The 21080-nt window shown below is 48.0% G+C and overlaps 1 pseudogene; it reads right to left on the bottom strand.

The window, feature by feature from the left end:
• Positions 1-19963, bottom strand: part of LOC131348046 (sentrin-specific protease 3-like) — a 28630-nt pseudogene extending 8667 nt beyond the window's left edge.
• Between the last annotated feature and the right edge of the window lie 1117 nt (positions 19964-21080).

The following is a 21080-nucleotide window of genomic DNA, read 5'->3' as shown; positions in this document are numbered from 1 at the left end:
GAGTGAGGAACACTGTGAATGAGGAACACTGAGAGTGAGGAACACTGAGAGTGAGGAACACTGTGAATGAGGAACACTGTGAATGAGGAACACTGTGAATGAGGAACACAGAGTGAGGAACACAGAGTGAGGAACACTGTGAATGAGGAACACTGAGAGTGAGGAACACTGAGAGTGAGGAACACTGAGAGTGAGAACACTGTGAATGAGGAACACTGTGAATGAGGAACACTGTGAATGAGGAACACAGAGTAGAGGAACACAGTGAGTGAGGAACACAGAGTGAGGAACACTGTGAATGAGGAACACTGAGAGTGAGAACACTGAGAGTGAGGAACACTGTGAATGAGGAACACTGTGAATGAGGAACACTGAGAGTGAGGAACACTGTGAATGAGGAACACTGTGAGATGAGGAACACTGTGAATGAGGAACACAGTGAGAACACAGAGTAGGAACACTGTGAATGAGGAACACTGAGAGTGAGGAACACTGTGAGATGAGGAACACTGTGAGATGAGGAACACTGTGAATAGAGGAACACAGAGTGAGGAACACTGTGAATGAGGAACACTGTGAATGAGGAACACTGAGAGTGAGGAACACTGAGTGAGGAACACTGTGAATGAGGAACACTGTGAATGAGGAACACTGAGAGTGAGGAACACTGAGAGTGAGGAACACTGTGAACCAGGTACACTGTGAATCAGGAACACAGAGTGAGGAACACTGTGAATGAGGAACACTGAGAGTGAGGAACACTGAGAGTGAGGAACACTGAGAGTGAGGAACACTGTGAATGAGGAACACAGAGTGAGGAACACAGAGTGAGGAACACTGTGAATGAGGAACACTGAGAGTGAGGAACACTGAGAGTGAGGAACACTGAGAGTGAGGAACACAGTGAAAGAGGAACACTGAGAATGAGGAACACTGAGAGATAGGGAACACTGAGAGTGAGGAACACTGTGAATGAGGAACACTGTGAATGAGGAACACTGAGAGTGAGGAACACTGTGAATGAGGAACACTGTGAATGAGGAACACTGTGAATGAGGAACACAGAGTGAGGAACACAGAGTGAGGAACACTGTGAATGAGGAACACTGAGAGTGAGGAACACTGAGAGTGAGGAACACTGTGAATGAGGAACACTGTGAATGAGGAACACTGAGAGTGAGGAACACTGTGAATGAGGAACACTGTGAATGAGGAACACTGAGAGTGAGGAACACTGTGAATGAGGAACACTGAGAGTGAGGAACACTGAGAGTGAGGAACACTGAGAGTGAGGAACACAGAGTGAGGAACACTGTGAATGAGGAACACTGTGAATGAGGAACACTGAGAGTGAGGAACACTGTGAATGAGGAACACTGTGAATGAGGAACACTGTGAATGAGGAACACAGAGTGAGGAACACAGAGTGAGGAACACTGTGAATGAGGAACACTGAGAGTGAGGAACACTGAGAGTGAGGAACACTGTGAATGAGGAACACTGTGAATGAGGAACACTATGAATGAGGAACACAGAGTGAGGAACACAGAGTGAGGAACACAGAGTGAGGAACACTGTGAATGAGGAACACTGAGAGTGAGGAACACTGAGAGTGAGGAACACTGTGAATGAGGAACACTGAGAGTGAGGAACACTGTGAATGAGGAACACTGTGAATGAGGAACACAGAGTGAGGAACACAGAGTGAGGAACACTGAATGAGGAACACTGAGAGTGAGGAACACAGAGTGAGGAACACTGTGAATGAGGAACACTGAGAGTGAGGAACACTGTGAATGAGGAACACTGTGAATGAGGAACACTGTGAATGAGGAACACAGAGTGAGGAACACAGAGTGAGGAACACTGTGAATGAGGAACACTGAGAGTGAGGAACACTGAGAGTGAGGAACACTGTGAATGAGGAACACTGAGAGTGAGGAACACTGTGAATGAGGAACACTGTGAATGAGGAACACTGTGAATAGGAGAACAGAGTGAGAACACAGAGTGAGGAACACTGTGAATGAGGAACACTGTGAATGAGGAACACTGAGAGTGAGGAACACTGAGAGTGAGGAACACAGAGTGAGGAACACTGTGAATGAGGAACACTGTGAATGAGGAACACTGAGAGTGAGGAACACTGTGAATGAGGAACACTGTGAATGAGGAACACTGAGAGTGAGGAACACTGTGAATGAGGAACACTGTGAATGAGGAACACAGAGTGAGGAACACAGAGTGAGGAACACTGTGAATGAGGAACACTGAGAGTGAGGAACACTGAGAGTGAGGAACACTGTGAATGAGGAACACTGTGAATGAGGAACACTATGAATGAGGAACACAGAGTGAGGAACACAGAGTGAGGAACACTGTGAATGAGGAACACTGAGAGTGAGGAACACTGTGAATGAGGAACACTGAGAGTGAGGAACACTGTGAATGAGGAACACTGTGAATGAGGAACACTGTGAATGAGGAACACAGAGTGAGGAACACAGAGTGAGGAACACTGAGAGTGAGGAACACTGAGAGTGAGGAACACTGAGAGTGAGGAACACTGTGAATGAGGAACACTGAGAGTGAGGAACACTGTGAATGAGGAACACTGTGAATGAGGAACACTGTGAATGAGGAACACAGAGTGAGGAACACAGAGTGAGGAACACTGTGAATGAGGAACACTGAGAGTGAGGAACACTGAGAGTGAGGAACACTGAGAGTGAGGAACACTGAGAGTGAGGAACACTGTGAATGAGGAACACTGTGAATGAGGAACACAGAGTGAGGAACACAGAGTGAGGAACACTGTGAATGAGGAACACTGAGAGTGAGGAACACTGAGAGTGAGGAACACTGAGCGTGAGGAACACTGTGAGTGAGGAACACTGAGAGTGAGGAACACAGAGTGAGGAACACAGAGTGAGGAACACTGTGAATGAGGAACACTGTGAATGAGGAACACAGAGTGAGGAACACAGAGTGAGGAACACTGTGAATGAGGAACACTGAGAGTGAGGAACACTGTGAATGAGGAACACTGTGAATGAGGAACACAGAGTGAGGAACACTGTGAATGAGGAACACTGTGAGTGAGGAACACTGAGAGTGAGGAACACAGAGTGAGGAACACAGAGTGAGGAACACAGAGTGAGGAACACTGTGAATGAGGAACACTGAGAGTGAGGAACACTGAGAGTGAGGAACACTGAGAGTGAGGAACACTGTGAATGAGGAACACAGAGTGAGGAACACAGAGTGAGGAACACTGTGAATGAGGAACACTATGAATGAGGAACACAGAGTGAGGAACACAGAGTGAGGAACACTGTGAATGAGGAACACTGAGAGTGAGGAACACTGAGAGTGAGGAACACTGAGAGTGAGGAACACTGTGAATGAGGAACACTGTGAATGAGGAACACAGAGTGAGGAACACTGAGAGTGAGGAACACTGAATGAGGAACACTGAGAGTGAGGAACACTGAATGAGGAACACTGAGAGTGAGGAACACTGAGAGTGAGGAACACTGTGAATGAGGAACACTGAGAGTGAGGAACACTGTGAATGAGGAACACTGTGAATGAGGAACACTGTGAATGAGGAACACAGAGTGAGGAACACAGAGTGAGGAACACTGTGAATGAGGAACACTGAGAGTGAGGAACACTGTGAATGAGGAACACTGAGAGTGAGGAACACTGTGAATGAGGAACACTGTGAATGAGGAACACTGTGAATGAGGAACACAGAGTGAGGAACACAGAGTGAGGAACACAGAGTGAGGAACACTGAGAGTGAGGAACACTGTGAGTGAGGAACACTGTGAGTGAGGAACACTGTGAGTGAGGAACACTGAGAGTGAGGAACACTGAGAGTGAGGAACACAGAGTGAGGAACACAGAGTGAGGAACACAGAGTGAGGAACACTGTGAATGAGGAACACTGTGAATGAGGAACACAGAGTGAGGAACACAGAGTGAGGAACACTGTGAATGAGGAACACTGAGAGTGAGGAACACTGTGAATGAGGAACACTGTGAATGAGGAACACTGAGAGTGAGGAACACTGTGAATGAGGAACACTGTGAGTGAGGAACACTGAGAGTGAGGAACACTGAGAGTGAGGAACACAGAGTGAGGAACACTGAGAGTGAGGAACACAGAGTGAGGAACACTGTGAATGAGGAACACTGAGAGTGAGGAACACTGAGAGTGAGGAACACTGAGAGTGAGGAACACTGAGAGTGAGGAACACTGTGAATGAGGAACACAGAGTGAGGAACACAGAGTGAGGAACACTGTGAATGAGGAACACTGAGAGTGAGGAACACTGTGAATGAGGAACACAGAGAGAGGAACACTGTGAATGAGGAACACTGTGAATGAGGAACACTGAGAGTGAGGAACACTGTGAATGAGGAACACTGTGAATGAGGAACACTGTGAATGAGGAACACAGAGTGAGGAACACAGAGTGAGGAACACTGTGAATGAGGAACACTGAGAGTGAGGAACACTGTGAATGAGGAACACTGTGAATGAGGAACACTGTGAATGAGGAACACTGAGAGTGAGGAACACTGTGAATGAGGAACACTGTGAATGAGGAACACAGAGTGAGGAACACAGAGTGAGGAACACTGTGAATGAGGAACACTGAGAGTGAGGAACACTGAGAGTGAGGAACACTGAGAGTGAGGAACACTGTGAATGAGGAACACTGTGAATGAGGAACACTGTGAATGAGGAACACAGAGTGAGGAACACAGAGTGAGGAACACAGAGTGAGGAACACAGAGTGAGGAACACTGAGAGTGAGGAACACTGAGAGTGAGGAACACTGTGAGTGAGGAACACAGAGTGAGGAACACAGAGTGAGGAACACAGAGTGAGGAACACTGTGAATGAGGAACACTGAGAGTGAGGAACACTGAGAGTGAGGAACACTGAGAGTGAGGAACACTGAGAGTGAGGAACACTGTGAATGAGGAACACTGAGAGTGAGGAACACTGTGAATGAGGAACACTGAGAGTGAGGAACACTGTGAATGAGGAACACTGTGAGTGAGGAACACTGTGAGTGAGGAACACTGTGAGTGAGGAACACTGAGAGTGAGGAACACTGAGAGTGAGGAACACTGAGAGTGAGGAACACAGAGTGAGGAACACTGAGAGTGAGGAACACAGAGTGAGGAACACTGAGAGTGAGGAACACTGTGAATGAGGAACACTGTGAATGAGGAACACTGTGAATGAGGAACACTGAGACTGAGGAACACTGAGAGTGAGGAACACTGTGAGTGAGGAACACAGAGTGAGGAACACAGAGTGAGGAACACAGAGTGAGGAACACAGAGTGAGGAACACTGTGAATGAGGAACACAGAGAGTGAGGAACACTGAGAGTGAGGAACACTGAGAGTGAGGAACACAGAGTGAGGAACACAGAGTGAGGAACACTGAGAGTGAGGAACACTGTGAATGAGGAACACTGTGAATGAGGAACACTGTGAATGAGGAACACTGTGAATGAGGAACACTGAGAGTGAGGAACACTGTGAGTGAGGAACACTGTGAGTGAGGAACACTGAGAGTGAGGAACACTGAGAGTGAGGAACACTGAGAGTCAGGAACACAGAGTGAGGAACACAGAGTGAGGAACACAGAGTGAGGAACACAGAGTGAGGAACACTGTGAATGAGGAACACTGAGAGTGAGGAACACTGAGAGTGAGGAACACTGAGAGTGAGGAACACTGTGAATGAGGAACACTGTGAATGAGGAACACTGTGAGTGAGGAACACTGTGAGTGAGGAACACTGTGAATGAGGAACACTGAGAGTGAGGAACACTGTGAGTGAGGAACACTGAGAGTGAGGAACACTGAGAGTGAGGAACACTGAGAGTGAGGAACACAGAGTGAGGAACACAGAGTGAGGAACACTGTGAGATGAGGAACACTGTGAATGAGGAACACAGAGTGAGGAACACTGTGAATGAGGAACACTGTGAGATGAGGAACACTGAGAGTGAGGAACACTGTGAGATGAGGAACACTGAGAGTGAGGAACACTGTGAATGAGGAACACTGTGAGTGAGGAACACTGTGAGTGAGGAACACTGTGAGTGAGGAACACAGAGTGAGGAACACAGAGTGAGGAACACAGAGTGAGGAACACAGAGTGAGGAACACTGTGAATGAGGAACACTGTGAATGAGGAACACTGTGAATGAGGAACACTGAGACTGAGGAACACTGAGAGTGAGGGAACACTGTGAGTGAGGAACACAGAGTGAGGAACACAGAGTGAGGAACACAGAGTGAGGAACACAGAGTGAGGAACACTGTGAATGAGGAACACAGAGAGTGAGGAACACTGAGAGTGAGGAACACTGAGAGTGAGGAACACTGAGAGTGAGGAACACAGAGTGAGGAACACTGAGAGTGAGGAACACTGTGAATGAGGAACACTGTGAATGAGGAACACTGTGAATGAGGAACACTGAGAGTGAGGAACACTGTGAGTGAGGAACACTGTGAGTGAGGAACACTGAGAGTGAGGAACACTGAGAGTGAGGAACACTGAGAGTGAGGAACACTGAGAGTCAGGAACACAGAGTGAGGAACACAGAGTGAGGAACACAGAGTGAGGAACACAGAGTGAGGAACACTGTGAATGAGGAACACTGAGAGTGAGGAACACTGAGAGTGAGGAACACTGAGAGTGAGGAACACTGTGAGATGAGGAACACTGAGAGTGAGGGACACTGAGAGTGAGGAAAACTGTGAGTGAGGAACACCGAGATCGACGAACACAGAGTCAGGAACACAGAGTGAGGAACACAGAGTGAGGAACACAGAGTGAGGAACACAGAGTGAGGAACACTGTGAATGAGGAACACTGTGAGTGAGGAACACTGAGAGTGAGGAACACTGAGAGTGAGGAACACTGAGAGCGAGGAACACTGAGAGTGAGGAACACTGAGAGTGAGGAACACAGAGTGAGGAACACTATGAGTGAGGAACACTGAGAGTGAGGAACACTGTGCGTGAGGAACACTGTGAGTGAGGAACACTGTGAGTGAGGAACACTGAGTGAGGAACACTGAGAGCGAGGAACACTGAGAGCGAGGAACACAGAGTGAGGAACACAGAGTGAGGAACACAGAGTGAGGAACACTGAGAGTGAGGAACACTGAGGCGAGGAACACTGAGGCGAGGAACACTGAGGCGAGGAACACAGAGTGAGGAACACTGTGAGTGAGGAACACTGTGAGTGAGGAACACTGTGAGTGAGGAACACTGAGAGTGAGGAACACTGTGAATGAGGAACACTGTGAATGAGGAACACAGAGTGAGGAACACAGAGTGAGGAACACAGAGTGAGGAATACTGTGAATGAGGAACACTGTGAATGAGGAACACTGAGAGTGAGGAACACTGTGAGTGAGGAACACTGTGAGTGAGGAACACTGAGAGTCAGGAACACTGAGAGTCAGGAACACAGAGTCAGGAACACTGAGAGTCAGGAACACAGAGTGAGGAACACAGAGTGAGGAACACAGAGTGAGGAACACTGTGAATGAGGAACACTGTGAGTGAGGAACACTGAGGAGCGAGGAACACTGAGGCGAGGAACACTGAGAGCGAGGAACACTGAGGCGAGGAACACAGAGTGAGGAACACAGAGTGAGGAACACTGTGCATGAGGAACACTGTGCGTGAGGAACACTGTGAGTGAGGAACACTGAGAGTGAGGAACACTGTGAATGAGGAACACTGAGAGTGAGGAACACTGAGAGTGAGGAACACTGTGAATGAGGAACACTGTGAATGAGGAACACTGAGAGTGAGGAACACTGTGAGTGAGGAACACTGTGAGTGAGGAACACTGAGAGTGAGGAACACTGAGAGTCAGGAACACTGAGAGTCAGGAACACAGAGTGAGGAACACAGAGTGAGGAACACAGAGTGAGGAACACTGTGAGTGAGGAACACTGTGAGTGAGGAACACTGAGAGCGAGGAACACTGAGAGCGAGGAACACTGAGAGCGAGGAACACTGAGAGTGAGGAACACTGAGAGTGAGGAACACAGAGTGAGGAACACTGTGAGTGAGGAACACTGTGAGTGAGGAACACTGTGAATGAGGAACACTGTGAGTGAGGAACACTGAGAGCGAGGAACACTGAGAGCGAGGAACACAGAGTGAGGAACACAGAGTGAGGAACACTGTGCATGAGGAACACTGTGCGTGAGGAACACTGTGAGTGAGGAACACTGAGAGTGAGGAACACTGTGAATGAGGAACACTGAGAGTGAGGAACACTGAGAGTGAGGAACACTGTGAATGAGGAACACTGTGAATGAGGAACACTGAGAGTGAGGAACACTGTGAGTGAGGAACACTGTGAGTGAGGAACACTGAGAGTGAGGAACACTGAGAGTCAGGAACACTGAGAGTCAGGAACACAGAGTGAGGAACACAGAGTGAGGAACACAGAGTGAGGAACACAGAGTGAGGAACACTGTGAGTGAGTGAGGAACACTGAGAGTGAGGAACACTGAGAGTGAGGAACACTGAGAGCGAGGAACACTGAGAGTGAGGAACACTGAGAGTGAGGAACACAGAGTGAGGAACACTGTGAGTGAGGAACACTGTGAGTGAGGAACACTGAGAGTGAGGAACACTGTGCATGAGGAACACTGTGCGTGAGGAACACTGTGAGTGAGGAACACTGAGTGAGGAACACTGAGAGCGAGGAACACAGAGTGAGGAACACTGTGAGTGAGGAACACTGTGAGTGAGGAACACTGGAGTGAGGAACACTGAGAGACAGGAACACAGAGTGAGGAACACTGAGAGTGAGGAACACTGAGAGTGAGGAACACTGAGAGCGAGGAACACTGAGAGCGAGGAACACTGAGAGCGAGGAACACTGAGAGCGAGGAACACTGTGAGTGAGGAACACAGAGTGAGGAACACTGAGAGTGAGGAACACTGTGAATGAGGAACACTGTGAGATGAGGAACACAGAGTGAGGAACACAGAGTGAGGAACACAGAGTGAGGAATACTGTGAATGAGGAACACTATGAATGAGGAACACTGAGAGTGAGGAACACTGTGAGTGAGGAACACTGTGAGTGAGGAACACTGAGAGTCAGGAACACTGAGAGTCAGGAACACAGAGTCAGGAACACTGAGAGTCAGGAACACAGAGTGAGGAACACAGAGTGAGGAACACAGAGTGAGGAACACTGTGAATGAGGAACACTGTGAGTGAGGAACACTGAGAGCGAGGAACACTGAGAGCGAGGAAAACTGAGAAGCGAGGAACACAGAGTGATGAACACTGGGCATGAGGAACACTGTGCGTGAGGAACACTGTGAGTGAGGAACACTGTGAGTGAGGAACACTGTGAGTGAGGAACACTGAGTGAGGAACACTGAGAGCGAGGAACACTGTGAGTGAGGAACACTGTGAGTGAGGAACACTGAGAGCGAGGAACACTGAGAGCGAGGAACACTGAGAGCGAGGAACACAGAGTGAGGAACACAGAGTGAGGAACACTGTGCATGAGGAACACTGTGAGTGAGGAACACTGTGAGTGAGGAACACTGTGAGTGAGGAACACTGAGAGCGAGGAACACTGAGAGCGAGGAACACTGAGAGCGAGGAACACTGAGAGCGAGGAACACAGAGTGAGGAACACTGAGAGCGAGGAACACTGTGAGTGAGGAACACTGTGAGTGAGGAACACTGTGAGTGAGGAACACTGAGGAGCGAGGAACACTGAGGAGCGAGGAACACTGTGAATGAGCAACACTGTGAATGAGCAACACTGTGAATGAGCAACACTGTGAATGAGGAACACTGTGAATGAGGAACACTGTGAGTGAGGAACACTGTGAATGAGGAACACTGTGAGTGAGGAACACTGTGAGTGAGGAACACTGTGAGTGAGGAACACTGTGAGTGAGGAACACAGAGTGAGGAACACTGAGAATGAGGAACACTGTGAGTGAGGAACACAGAGTGAGGAACACTGAGAATGAGGAACACTGTGAGTGAGGAACACTGAGAGCGAGGAACACTGAGAGGCGAGGAACACTGAGAGCGAGGAACACAGAGTGAGGAACACTGTGCATGAGGAACACTGTGCGTGAGGAACACTGTGAGTGAGGAACACTGTGAGTGAGGAACACTGTGAGTGAGGAACACTGAGTGAGGAACACTGAGAGCGAGGAACACTGTGAGTGAGGAACACTGTGAGTGAGGAACACTGAGAGCGAGGAACACTGAGAGCGAGGAACACTGAGAGCGAGGAACACAGAGTGAGGAACACAGAGTGAGGAACACTGTGCATGAGGAACACTGTGAGTGAGGAACACTGTGAGTGAGGAACACTGAGAGCGAGGAACACTGAGAGCGAGGAACACAGAGTGAGGAACACTGAGAGCGAGGAACACTGTGAGTGAGGAACACTGTGAGTGAGGAACACTGTGAGTGAGGAACACTGAGAGCGAGGAACACTGAGAGCGAGGAACACTGTGAATGAGGAACACTGTGAGTGAGGAACACTGTGAGTGAGGAACACAGAGTGAGGAACACTGAGAGTGAGGAACACTGTGAGTGAGGAACACAGAGTGAGGAACACTGAGAATGAGGAACACTGTGAGTGAGGAACACTGAGAGTGAGGAACACTGAGAGTGAGGAACACTGTGCATGAGGAACACAGAGTGAGGAACACAGAGTGAGGAACACTGTGAATGAGGAACACAGAGAGTGAGGAACACTGAGAGTGAGGAACACTGAGAGTGAGGAACACAGAGTGAGGAACACAGAGTGAGGAACACTGAGAGTGAGGAACACTGTGAATGAGGAACACTGTGAATGAGGAACACTGTGAATGAGGAACACTGTGAATGAGGAACACTGAGAGTGAGGAACACTGTGAGTGAGGAACACTGTGAGTGAGGAACACTGAGAGTGAGGAACACTGAGAGTGAGGAACACTGAGAGTCAGGAACACAGAGTGAGGAACACAGAGTGAGGAACACAGAGTGAGGAACACAGAGTGAGGAACACTGTGAATGAGGAACACTGAGAGTGAGGAACACTGAGAGTGAGGAACACTGAGAGTGAGGAACACTGTGAATGAGGAACACTGTGAATGAGGAACACTGTGAGTGAGGAACACTGTGAGTGAGGAACACTGTGAATGAGGAACACTGAGAGTGAGGAACACTGTGAGTGAGGAACACTGAGAGTGAGGAACACTGAGAGTGAGGAACACTGAGAGTGAGGAACACAGAGTGAGGAACACAGAGTGAGGAACACTGTGAATGAGGAACACTGTGAATGAGGAACACAGAGTGAGGAACACTGTGAATGAGGAACACTGTGAATGAGGAACACTGAGAGTGAGGAACACTGTGAATGAGGAACACTGAGAGTGAGGAACACTGTGAATGAGGAACACTGTGAGTGAGGAACACTGTGAGTGAGGAACACTGTGAGTGAGGAACACAGAGTGAGGAACACAGAGTGAGGAACACAGAGTGAGGAACACAGAGTGAGGAACACTGTGAATGAGGAACACTGTGAATGAGGAACACTGTGAATGAGGAACACTGAGACTGAGGAACACTGAGAGTGAGGAACACTGTGAGTGAGGAACACAGAGTGAGGAACACAGAGTGAGGAACACAGAGTGAGGAACACAGAGTGAGGAACACTGTGAATGAGGAACACAGAGAGTGAGGAACACTGAGAGTGAGGAACACTGAGAGTGAGGAACACTGAGAGTGAGGAACACAGAGTGAGGAACACTGAGAGTGAGGAACACTGTGAATGAGGAACACTGTGAATGAGGAACACTGTGAATGAGGAACACTGAGAGTGAGGAACACTGTGAGTGAGGAACACTGTGAGTGAGGAACACTGAGAGTGAGGAACACTGAGAGTGAGGAACACTGAGAGTGAGGAACACTGAGAGTCAGGAACACAGAGTGAGGAACACAGAGTGAGGAACACAGAGTGAGGAACACAGAGTGAGGAACACTGTGAATGAGGAACACTGAGAGTGAGGAACACTGAGAGTGAGGAACACTGAGAGTGAGGAACACTGTGAATGAGGAACACTGAGAGTGAGGAACACTGTGAGTGAGGAACACTGTGAGTGAGGAACACTGAGAGTGAGGAACACAGAGTCAGGAACACAGAGTGAGGAACACAGAGTGAGGAACACAGAGTGAGGAACACAGAGTGAGGAACACTGTGAATGAGGAACACTGTGAGTGAGGAACACTGAGAGTGAGGAACACTGAGAGTGAGGAACACTGAGAGCGAGGAACACTGAGAGTGAGGAACACTGAGAGTGAGGAACACAGAGTGAGGAACACTATGAGTGAGGAACACTGAGAGTGAGGAACACTGTGCGTGAGGAACACTGTGAGTGAGGAACACTGTGAGTGAGGAACACTGAGTGAGGAACACTGAGAGCGAGGAACACTGAGAGCGAGGAACACAGAGTGAGGAACACAGAGTGAGGAACACAGAGTGAGGAACACTGAGAGTGAGGAACACTGAGAGCGAGGAACACTGAGAGCGAGGAACACTGAGAGCGAGGAACACAGAGTGAGGAACACTGTGAGTGAGGAACACTGTGAGTGAGGAACACTGTGAGTGAGGAACACTGAGAGTGAGGAACACTGTGAATGAGGAACACTGTGAATGAGGAACACAGAGTGAGGAACACAGAGTGAGGAACACAGAGTGAGGAATACTGTGAATGAGGAACACTGTGAATGAGGAACACTGAGAGTGAGGAACACTGTGAGTGAGGAACACTGTGAGTGAGGAACACTGAGAGTCAGGAACACTGAGAGTCAGGAACACAGAGTCAGGAACACTGAGAGTCAGGAACACAGAGTGAGGAACACAGAGTGAGGAACACAGAGTGAGGAACACTGTGAATGAGGAACACTGTGAGTGAGGAACACTGAGAGCGAGGAACACTGAGAGCGAGGAACACTGAGAGCGAGGAACACTGAGAGCGAGGAACACAGAGTGAGGAACACAGAGTGAGGAACACTGTGCATGAGGAACACTGTGCGTGAGGAACACTGTGAGTGAGGAACACTGAGAGTGAGGAACACTGTGAATGAGGAACACTGAGAGTGAGGAACACTGAGAGTGAGGAACACTGTGAATGAGGAACACTGTGAATGAGGAACACTGAGAGTGAGGAACACTGTGAGTGAGGAACACTGTGAGTGAGGAACACTGAGAGTGAGGAACACTGAGAGTCAGGAACACTGAGAGTCAGGAACACAGAGTGAGGAACACAGAGTGAGGAACACAGAGTGAGGAACACTGTGAGTGAGGAACACTGTGAGTGAGGAACACTGAGAGCGAGGAACACTGAGAGCGAGGAACACTGAGAGCGAGGAACACTGAGAGTGAGGAACACTGAGAGTGAGGAACACAGAGTGAGGAACACTGTGAGTGAGGAACACTGTGAGTGAGGAACACTGTGAATGAGGAACACTGTGAGTGAGGAACACTGAGAGCGAGGAACACTGAGAGCGAGGAACACAGAGTGAGGAACACAGAGTGAGGAACACTGTGCATGAGGAACACTGTGCGTGAGGAACACTGTGAGTGAGGAACACTGAGAGTGAGGAACACTGTGAATGAGGAACACTGAGAGTGAGGAACACTGAGAGTGAGGAACACTGTGAATGAGGAACACTGTGAATGAGGAACACTGAGAGTGAGGAACACTGTGAGTGAGGAACACTGTGAGTGAGGAACACTGAGAGTGAGGAACACTGAGAGTCAGGAACACTGAGAGTCAGGAACACAGAGTGAGGAACACAGAGTGAGGAACACAGAGTGAGGAACACAGAGTGAGGAACACTGTGAGTGAGGAACACTGAGAGTGAGGAACACTGAGAGTGAGGAACACTGAGAGCGAGGAACACTGAGAGTGAGGAACACTGAGAGTGAGGAACACAGAGTGAGGAACACTGTGAGTGAGGAACACTGTGAGTGAGGAACACTGAGAGTGAGGAACACTGTGCATGAGGAACACTGTGCGTGAGGAACACTGTGAGTGAGGAACACTGAGTGAGGAACACTGAGAGCGAGGAACACAGAGTGAGGAACACTGTGAGTGAGGAACACTGTGAGTGAGGAACACTGAGTGAGGAACACTGAGAGACAGGAACACAGAGTGAGGAACACTGAGAGTGAGGAACACTGAGAGTGAGGAACACTGAGAGCGAGGAACACTGAGAGCGAGGAACACTGAGAGCGAGGAACACTGAGAGCGAGGAACACTGTGAGTGAGGAACACAGAGTGAGGAACACTGAGAGTGAGGAACACTGTGAATGAGGAACACTGTGAATGAGGAACACAGAGTGAGGAACACAGAGTGAGGAACACAGAGTGAGGAATACTGTGAATGAGGAACACTATGAATGAGGAACACTGAGAGTGAGGAACACTGTGAGTGAGGAACACTGTGAGTGAGGAACACTGAGAGTCAGGAACACTGAGAGTCAGGAACACAGAGTCAGGAACACTGAGAGTCAGGAACACAGAGTGAGGAACACAGAGTGAGGAACACAGAGTGAGGAACACTGTGAATGAGGAACACTGTGAGTGAGGAACACTGAGAGCGAGGAACACTGAGAGCGAGGAAAACTGAGAGCGAGGAACACAGAGTGAGGAACACTGTGCATGAGGAACACTGTGCGTGAGGAACACTGTGAGTGAGGAACACTGTGAGTGAGGAACACTGTGAGTGAGGAACACTGAGTGAGGAACACTGAGAGCGAGGAACACTGTGAGTGAGGAACACTGTGAGTGAGGAACACTGAGAGCGAGGAACACTGAGAGCGAGGAACACTGAGAGCGAGGAACACAGAGTGAGGAACACAGAGTGAGGAACACTGTGCATGAGGAACACTGTGAGTGAGGAACACTGTGAGTGAGGAACACTGTGAGTGAGGAACACTGAGAGCGAGGAACACTGAGAGCGAGGAACACTGAGAGCGAGGAACACTGAGAGCGAGGAACACAGAGTGAGGAACACTGAGAGCGAGGAACACTGTGAGTGAGGAACACTGTGAGTGAGGAACACTGTGAGTGAGGAACACTGAGAGCGAGGAACACTGAGAGCGAGGAACACTGTGAATGAGCAACACTGTGAATGAGCAACACTGTGAATGAGCAACACTGTGAATGAGGAACACTGTGAATGAGGAACACTGTGAGTGAGGAACACTGTGAATGAGGAACACTGTGAGTGAGGAACACTGTGAGTGAGGAACACTGTGAGTGAGGAACACTGTGAGTGAGGAACACAGAGTGAGGAACACTGAGAATGAGGAACACTGTGAGTGAGGAACACAGAGTGAGGAACACTGAGAATGAGGAACACTGTGAGTGAGGAACACTGAGAGCGAGGAACACTGAGAGCGAGGAACACTGAGAGCGAGGAACACAGAGTGAGGAACACTGTGCATGAGGAACACTGTGCGTGAGGAACACTGTGAGTGAGGAACACTGTGAGTGAGGAACACTGTGAGTGAGGAACACTGAGTGAGGAACACTGAGAGCGAGGAACACTGTGAGTGAGGAACACTGTGAGTGAGGAACACTGAGAGCGAGGAACACTGAGAGCGAGGAACACTGAGAGCGAGGAACACAGAGTGAGGAACACAGAGTGAGGAACACTGTGCATGAGGAACACTGTGAGTGAGGAACACTGTGAGTGAGGAACACTGAGAGCGAGGAACACTGAGAGCGAGGAACACAGAGTGAGGAACACTGAGAGCGAGGAACACTGTGAGTGAGGAACACTGTGAGTGAGGAACACTGTGAGTGAGGAACACTGAGAGCGAGGAACACTGAGAGCGAGGAACACTGTGAATGAGGAACACTGTGAGTGAGGAACACTGTGAGTGAGGAACACAGAGTGAGGAACACTGAGAGTGAGGAACACTGTGAGTGAGGAACACAGAGTGAGGAACACTGAGAATGAGGAACACTGTGAGTGAGGAACACTGAGAGTGAGGAACACTGAGAGTGAGGAACACTGTGCATGAGGAACACAGAGTGAGGAACACTGAGAGCGAGGAACACTGAGAGCGAGGAACACTGTGACTCCTGACACTTCTATAAAAATCTATAAAAACAATACAGCAACACACACACACACAAACACACACAAACAAACAAACACACACACACACAAACACACACACACAGTACTTACATTTTTTGTCCATCGCTTCACGCCTTCATATCCTTTTGTTCTCAACTTGTCATAAAAGAAACTGTTGAAAAAGTACACCTGGGGGAGGGAGAGAGAAACAGAGAGAGGAGGGGCATAGAGAGAGAGAGAGAGATAAAGAGAGAGAGTGAGAGAGAGAGAGAGAGAGAGAGAGAGAGAGAGAGTGAGGGTGAGAGAGAGAGAGAGAGAGAGAGAGAGAGAGGGTGAGAGAGAGAGAGAGAGAGAGAAAGAGAGAGGGAGAGAGAGAGAGAAAGACAAAGAGGGGGGGAGAGAGAGAGAGAGAGAGAGAGAGAGAGAGAGATTACAGGAGCATCTAAAAAATGAGAATATCAGTGAAACATTAATTCAAACATTGAAAGTTTCCTGTATTTAAAATTTTATTCTGAAATACTTCAAGTCTTTTTTCTTTTAAATGAGATTATTGTGACTCTGTAAAAATCTATCCAGTATCTCAGAATAATAGAATATTTCAAAAGATAATGAAAGTAAAGTTTTATAATGCCGTCAAACTTAGAAAACTAAAGTATGGTCATTAACTTAATATTCGGTTGCGTCTCCTTTTGTACAATGACCGTGTGAGTGGACGTGGAGGACATCAGCCTGTGGTACTGCGCAGGTGTAATGGAAGCCCAGGCTGCTTAGATAGCACAGCACCCCAAATCATCACTGGACACTACACACAGCTTGGACTCTGGGCCTCTCCTCTCCTTCTCCAGACTCTGGGACCATGATTTCCAAATGAAATGCAACATTTACTTTCATCTGAAAAGAGGAGTTTGGACCACTGAGTAATGGTCCAGTTCTTCTTCTCCTTTGTCCAGGGAAGACTCTTCTGACGTTGTCTCTGGTTCAGGAGTGGCTGGTCCCTAGGAATGTGACACTTGTGTGGACACGTCTGTGTGTGGTGGCTCTCCATGCACTGACCCCAGCCTCAGTCCACTCCTTGTGAAGCTCCTCCTCGTCCTTGAATCTTCTTTGCTTGACATTCTTCTCGAGGCTGTGGTCATCCCTGTTGCTTGTGCCCCTTTTCCTACCACATTGACCTTTCAGTCCACTGTCCATGAAGATGCTTTGATACAGCACTCTGTGAACAACCGTCAGGTCAGCAGTCTTCCCCATGATTGTGTTAGTGTGTACTGAACCTGACCGGGAGATCTGTGGTATTTATTCTGAATAAAAAGTGAGTTGCTTAAAGTGGAGATGAAATATTCCAATGTGTACATGGAATGAGTTTATAATATATACACTTGTCATTTTCTGAAGTAACTTTTAAAAAATATTGAACTTTTTCATGATATGTTGGACTAAACTGGACAACACTGGACTGATGAACACATCTGGAATATAGTGTACAGTGTGTGATCTGAGACACAGCCCCTGTGTAATAAACTGCATTATCAGTCCTCACCTGATCAGGTACAGCATCCATGACCAAATCCCCATACATGTTCATCACCTGCAGGAAGCACACACACACACACACACAAATACTTATTATAGGCAGCTTGAGGATATTATTATTATTATTATTATTATTATTATTATTATTATTCACCTGGTCATTAAGCCAGTTCTGACCGTACAGTGTGCTCAGGTCATCCATAGTGAGAATGTGGCGTTTGTAATTAACACGGAACTCTCGCATCATGGTGGAACCAGACATTCGCTGGTACGACTGCATTAACTGCTGCACCATCAGCTTCCTGTTCCACAGAACATCACTCACGTAAATTAAATCAGGTGTGTGTGTGTATGTGTGTGTGTGTGTGTGTGTGTGTGTGTGTGAGACCTGTGTGGATGTGAAAAGCTCTCATTAAACATGGTCTGCAATTTGTCCACCACTTCGTCCACATGGATGGGGATCAGGCTGCCATACTGCTGCAGAAACTCATCCAGGATCCCTAAGACACACACACACATACACACACAGAATGTTTGATTAAACAGACACACCTCACGACTCATTCATCTTTGCTCTTTATCTCTCTCACTTTGTACACAGGAGATATGCTCTCTGCTTAGCTGTTTCTGATTGGATGGGTTGTCCCGAGGTCTCCGCCCATCACTGTCAGCCATGTTGGCTCTGTGTCCACTCTCCCTAACCACGGGAAGTCTGTTTGAGCTGTCTGGGTCTGAGAGAACCAAAGAATAGTTTAAACAGAGACTCTACAGCACTCTTGTGTTCAGCACAGGTGTGTTAGTTCCTCTCAGGTTCCTTGGTGTTGTTTTAACACGTGTTAATGAGGCTTTGTACTGTGCTCTAATCCTCACTAACCCATAACATGCTCATGTTATTTAGTAATAAACATGTTATAAAGCACAACAAACACACAAACTGACCATGTCCAGCAGCAGGTCCCTCTTTCTTGCCGTTTGTGAGCATGCTCTGTAGTTCCTGGTGTTTCGGTTGTCGGCCCCGCCTTATTCCACAGACCCACCTATACCCTGAAGTCCCCGCCCACTTGGCCGTCTGTCGCCAGGACCGCCACTGCCACGCTAACGTGTGATGAATGTTCACACAGCGGCGTGGTCTGAGCCCCCAGCTCACCCGCTTCCTCTCCTTGAACCAGTTAGACCGTGACTGGGCAGAGTGACCAGGCGAGTCTCTGGATCTGAGGCCTACAGGCCCAACGCTCTCCACTGTTTCATTTCTCCACCTGAAAGCTTTGTCTGTGTCTCCCTCCTGTGTGTCTATGTATATTTTCTCGTCCTCTTCCACAGGAGCAGTGGACTCAGATTCCACCATATTCACATCCCTGTGGCTCAGTTTGAGCTGCGACGTTTTTATGAAGCGTCCGGCCGCACCGCCACTGGACTGTCTCGTGGTCAGCTCATTGTTCCAGTGTGTGTGTGTCAGACTGCTGTCTCTCATAGTCCACGGACACCAGGTGACTTGTGCCAGCCTGCCTACACACACACAGATATTAGTTAGGTATTAGTTATCAGTTATTCAATATAAGTGTAAGTGTTTAGTGAGAAGTAACAGCAGCAGTGGATGTAGATTTGAGCAGCTGGAGAGTGGACAGTGTGGAATAAACCACAGTCTAGTAAAATCATCACTGACTCTCTACTGCAGGAATCTTCATCTGACTTTATATAAATTACTGCTGATAAAGTAGAGAGTCAGCCCTGCAACAATGTCAGCAACCCGAACTCATCACCATCTGATAGTTTTAACCAGTAAACAAACCCAATCCCAGTAAAGAGTCAGAACCCAGTCCAGCTGCACTGTAGGACACCACTGTCTGAGCTGGAGCTGAATTTAAAATAACAGCTGAATTGTATTTCTTGAATATAAAATGAAAGCCTCTAAAATAAAAAATACGAGTGTACAAATTTCACAAATAAAAACTCTTTATCGTTCATCTGACCCAATGTAGCGGGTTGGATGTTAGCTTAGCTTCGGCTAATCGGCTATAAAGCGGTGTTTCTGTGAGGAGAACACACACACACACACACACACACACACATACACACACACACTCACCTTTACCCTCACACTGGTGTGATTATAAATAACTCAGTGTTTTATTGCACTGTATTGGGAGACACTGAGATCAGGAGTTGTGTTTATTTCGGTTTCATTCATTCAGGAACTTGGCGCTTCGTTTGTTTACCGTGAAAATGCTCCAACTTCCGTTGATGACGTCACATGGGTGTCTCTGTAAAAACTTCCGGGTTCATTGACGCGAGTCAGCAATACTGCATTGTTGCGCTTTGATGTCATTCATTCATTGTCTATACCCGCTTATTCCTAGGATTCCTAGGGTCACGTGGGTCTGCTGGAGCCTATCACAGCGCACATAGGGAGAAAGGCAGGGGTACACCCTGGACAGGTCACCAGTCCATCACAGGGCGCGCTTTGATGTTATTTATTTATTTATTTATTTGAGATCGTAAAGTCACAATAACTTATAAATAATAATGAGTATACACTACTCACAAAAAGTTAAGGATATTTGGCTTTTGGGTGAAATTTATGGAAAATGTAAAAAGTTCACACTACAGTGATATTATATCATGAAAGTAGGACATTTAAGTAGAAGCTGCAATGGTGATTTCCTCATCTCAAACAATTTATTGAAACAAAAGCCAACAACAGTGGTGGGTATACCACAACAAAAAATCTCAATGTCTCAATAATCTGTCATGTGCCCTTGACCATCAATTACAGCTTGACCACGACGTCTCATGCTGTTCACGAGTCGACTTATTGTCTGCTGAGGCATGGCATTTCACTCTTCTTGAAGGGCGGCCCTCAGGTCATTGAAGTTCTGGGGTGCAGGGTTACGAGCCTCTACACGGCGACTCGGCTGATCCCACAGGTTCTCTATGGGATTCGGGTCTGGAGAAAGTGCAGGCCACTCCATTTGAGGTACCCCAGCCTCCAGCAGCCGTTCCCTAATGATGTGACCTCGATGAGCTGGAGCATTGTCGTCCATGAAGATAAAATTAGGCCTGTGTTGTTCATGCAGGGGCACAATGACTGGATTAATGATGTTATTCGGGTAGTATTGGCTTGTCACTGTATCATTCACAAGATGTAGGTCAGTTCTGTATTGAGTGGACACACCTGCCCAGACTGTAACACCACCACAACAGTGGCTGATGCATAGCGCTCTCCTTGACGTCTCCAACATCGTTGGGTCCATCATTTCTGCTCAACGTGAATCGACTTTCATCAGAGAACAGCACTGAGTCCCACCGGTCCCTCGTCCAGCGTAAATGCTCCCTGGCCCGACGCCTGTGTCTGGTGGTG

The sequence above is a fragment of the Hemibagrus wyckioides genome, linkage group LG28, assembly GCF_019097595.1.
Source record: "Hemibagrus wyckioides isolate EC202008001 linkage group LG28, SWU_Hwy_1.0, whole genome shotgun sequence".
Lineage (NCBI taxonomy): Eukaryota > Metazoa > Chordata > Actinopteri > Siluriformes > Bagridae > Hemibagrus > Hemibagrus wyckioides.
This window is presented reverse-complemented; position numbering and strand designations above follow the sequence as displayed.